This window comes from Myxocyprinus asiaticus, chromosome 24 (assembly GCF_019703515.2).
Source record: "Myxocyprinus asiaticus isolate MX2 ecotype Aquarium Trade chromosome 24, UBuf_Myxa_2, whole genome shotgun sequence".
NCBI classification, from domain to species: domain Eukaryota; kingdom Metazoa; phylum Chordata; class Actinopteri; order Cypriniformes; family Catostomidae; genus Myxocyprinus; species Myxocyprinus asiaticus.
In genome coordinates, this window is record NC_059367.1 from 17,768,802 (window position 1) to 17,773,615 (window position 4,814).

Here is a 4,814-nt window from a genome sequence, read left to right on the forward strand (position 1 = left end):
ATTTCAAATTATATTATAATAGATTTATTAAAAAAAAAAAAAAAGAAAACACACACAGTATATGCCTAATGTTATTAAATAAATTCTAGAAAGAATTTCTAATTTTAGGAAGTGCACAGCTCCACATTAATTTGAAAAATTAGGTTTAAAAAACCTCACATACAGTAGAGCAACAAGAGAAAGAAAAGTACATCTGTGGAAGTTATTGTATTAGTTAAATTAGAGGAGCTGCACAAAGTTATATACATATAGTAAACGTACAACAGTGCCTTAGATGACCCCACAGCAAGTTCACATAATTTTATGACCAAATAAAATTAAACTTTTTACATATAAGAAAAGAAAGAACAACACTATGGAATTGTCAAAATGAGTGAAAAGTTCACTTCAAACAGCGGTACTACACTTCTGACAGAAGGTGTTGAAATTCTGAACACTGGCAGGCCGGTGTCAAATCATTTACATCATTCTTCGATGGGTTTTCACACACTCACACACACATCCAATGGCGCCATCGTGACAGTGTTGGGTTGAGAATGTGCAGCAAAGGTTTTCGGTACTAACGTCTCCATAATTACACCCAATTTCTCCCTCTTATAAAGTGCAGAATGTGATGCTCTACTCTCTCAGACACCTAATTTCTCTCATTTGGTAATTATGGTCCTCTCTCTCTCTGCTCACGAACGGTACTTGTGACTTGTTCAGCAAGATCTCACATGGCACAGACTCTGTGGTGGTGGAGGAGTGAGGCTCTTTTCTTTGCTGCAGATGGAGTGAATCAGATACGAACAATCAAACCCTCCTTTTTAATTTTTTTACCCTATTTGAATTTTATATAAATGTAGTGCTATATCCATAGGTGTTTCTCAGACACTAAATGTACATAACTGAGTTAAAAATCATACTTCATCCAAAATTTTTAATTCTGTCATCATTTAATGACAGAATTGCATAAATGATGGCAGAATTTTATATTTCTGGGGGGGACTTGATGTCCTGCTAACATTTCTAATGCACTGGCATATCACTATTTTATTTAAACAATGAGCCCAAGCATGAGACACCTTTGTTTAGAAAGTGTACCTTTTCTTAAAATTACTTTCTGGAAAAGATGCTTTTAAAATATTTAACATTCACAGAGAAGTAAGTAAATCACCCTAAATCCATATTTGATAAGATTTGTGTTGAATAAGAGATAGAGATGTTGAAAAGGGATGAAAAGGAGGGACATAGGGTGAGAACACAAGGATCTCTGCTGGATAAGCACTAACGAAAAGAACCAGTGTGGGCTTGAGATCTGAAGTCCTTGGAACAGGATAGATGAGCCATTAGGCTGGGGGACCCAACTCTCTGACAGCCGGGTGTTCGTTTTAAAGCAATAGTTCACCTCAAAATGAAAATTCGATCATCATTTTCTCACCCTCATTTTGTTCTAAACCTGCATGGCTTTCTTACTTTCATGGTTAAATAATCTTTAAAAAAGGAGATGTAAGGTCCTCCAGCTGTAAGTGTGGTACATGGAAGCCTGACAATGTTTCTCAGAATTATTGTACATTAGAGGGCCAGATGGACCGAGTACCCACCTGAGTTTGTCCGTGGAGGTCTGTCTGAAGCTGCCACATGTGATGGCTGCACGGGCCATGGCCATTCCGCTCCCCCCGGCCTCACGCTCCAGAACCAACACATGAGGCTTCTCCATCCAACCCCAGCCATTATGGACTCCAACCAGCAGCCTACGCTCCTGCACCATGATTGAGCGACTCAGACACACACGTGATAGGAATTCAAAAGCTGTTCTGATTAGGACACATATATAAATAATTATAGGAACATGTTTTTGAACACACACTCAGACATGTGAGAGGAATTTCATGTATGCTTTGCCGAAGGGGGGAGTGTGTTTTGCAGGCCATGTTAACATTTAATCCTCTGAGCAGATATGGAACAGAAAGTGTGGATTGTGTTTGAAAGTCGGACAGTTCCGATTCTGTGCTGCAAAGTGAGAGGGGCATGTAAGCTCTATTGATCCATTCTCTCCTTGGGATTGAATCCGAATGGACTTTCTCTGGAAAGTAGAGAGTGTAGCACGGTAAAAGAATAAAGAGAATGGAATGGACTGACATACTGAAAGGACTTAAGGATATTGCGACCAAAGTTAGTCGATGTACAGATTTCAATTTGGTTTTTTTTATTTTCACATATTTAAAAGGTGCTACAAGTGATTTGTTTTATTTATTTTTTATATACCTTACATATATACAGCACCAGATAGATATCACTGAAATGGGTCACAGAGAAAAAAAACACATTTGTCTCTGTGACAGCCATATGGCTCTGCAAAAAAGAAAAAAAATCAGGGGAGTGGTCCATGCTTTTTTAGCCAGTTCTTTACCAGGAACTCTACTAACAAACACGATTTTTAAAAATGAAGAATTAACATGGACTGATGGCTTCAGCAGAACCATATACATGTACCATCGATTAATAACTACAGAGCTCATGGTAGGTCTGCATTTAAAGGTTTATAAGTTATCATTAAAAACCAATTCACCTATACAGAAAATGAATGGGATTTTTATTTCTGGAACCAGGCTGTTGCACTCAATTAAGGACAGAAAAAGTAACTGACACTGGAAACTGGTTGCATTGCATCTGGTTAAGACATGGTGTAAGGCCTAAGCAACATTCTAAATCAGGTAATGATTTCATAACTGGCTTGACTAAAGATCGAGAAGGTCTGACAGTAGTAACACAAGTCATCTGTGTCCACAGTTAACCCTCCATAAAAACATTGTTCCTTCTTGTTACATAACAAATCATAATAGCGGTGTTACCCCAATCTCCACAATCTGTCATCAACTACCAAGTACTGGGGCTGCAACTCAGAGTCTAACTGTTTAGCCAGCGGCTGTCTCCATTAGTCAGTGTCCAGACATCTTTACAATAACACATCAATTAAAGGATAGCTTGCTGCCATTATGTGGAGACTCTTGGCAGACACCTGGTGTTTCAAAGATGCATTGGCTCTGAGACTATGTGGCAGAAGTCAGATGTTATTCATTGAAGCATTACGGAGGATCTTAAAAAAAAAAAAAAAAAAGGTATGGAACTAACAGCTTTTCTCCCTCACTTCTCCTCAGGGTAAGAGTCACATCTATCTGCTCAGGCCTCCCACTCACTGATCCTCCAATTAGCATATCAATTGTGCACAGTGCTTTATATGCAGACCTACAAGAGGCAGGCCGCATGTATCCCACTTTATGCCGTGAATCACCCAGCTACTGCAGCGACCACGACAGCACCTCTATATCCTTCCTTTAAGTGGACTTAATACAATTTTGTGTTGGGTTCGGCTTAATAGGTCAGATCTGTGCAGTTCCAAGAGTGCGATGGGTTCTTGCTGGTGATGTAAATGTGAATAAGTGTGACTGATGATTTGAGAGGTATTTTATTTCAATGTTTTTAAATATTTACTGATAAATGCATTAAGACTAAAAGACTTCTTGTAACACATTATCTCTGTTACAAAACCTAGTGAGTAGCCTTGCTGTCTACTGTCTACATGGGTAGCTATCTTCTAAGGCAGCATTAACCGAAATGGAACACTGGAAGTTACTATTTTGGAACACTCTACATGGGTAGCACTCCACAATAAAACACATGAATGTTGGGTAAAATAGTCAATTTTTATTTTTTTTTCTTCATACTTTGCAATTTTTACTTTTTTTTTCTTCATACTTTGCAAAACTGAATACAATATGAGTATATTATATTTTACTTACTATATTCGACTCATCTGCCACCTTTGGATTTTTTCTACCGTGCCTGTCACAATGCATTCTGGAAACTACTGTACCTTCTTCCAGAAGGATATATTAGACACTACCTTAGAATTTGGCCAAAAGAAGGTTAAGGCAGCATAACTGTTATATCTCCATTTCAGAACAGCCTTAAAATGCTGTCTAAGTAGACAGACTTCAGAACAGAGCTGTTATCTAATGTCTATACTCAAGGCATAGACTAAAACATGCCCTTACAGTACACTGGCTGCAGTAATATCATCCACAAAAGCCAGGAGGGAGATTTTCTGTAGTTTTGTGTAGTACAGTCATTTTCCAAGCTCAGAGCGAGAAAGGAGATAAAAAAAGACTTTAATTTTGGTCCACAGTCTCAAATCACCTGTGTGACAAAACTGAGAGACTTTCTGAGGCCCAATTATCAAGAGAATATTGTGGAACATTGCAGTGCAACAAGCAGAGAGAGAAAGCGCCTTGTGCAGAGGACACAGTTCTCAGTAGAGACAGTTTTCAGCAATTATTAGTGTATGCAAGGCTATGCATGTTTTCATGAACAAAAGTGTTTTCAGTCAAGGGAGATAATTAAATAAATCACAAAGTGATCAGAATCAGATCAGAATCAGAATCAGCTTTATTGCCAAGTATGCTTACACATACAAGGAATTTGTCTTGGTGACGGGCGCTTCCAGTGTACAACAATACAAAAACAATACAAAAACAGCAGCAAGACATAGATAATAATAAAGAATAAAAAATAAAACTAATTATACACATACGTACAGACACACATACACATGGGTAGTGCAAATCTAATACAGTCTGTTATGTACAGTGCAAATACAAATCTGTTATGTACAGTGCAAATACAAATCTGTTATGTACAGTGCAAATGTTTATTTTTTTGTTTTTTTTTTCTCAGAGGAATGAAAGAGAAGAGGTTGGATGTGTTCGATAAATATAAAAAAGACTAAACTGTGTATTGCACATAGTTATTGCTCAATGGGGCAATTTAACTGT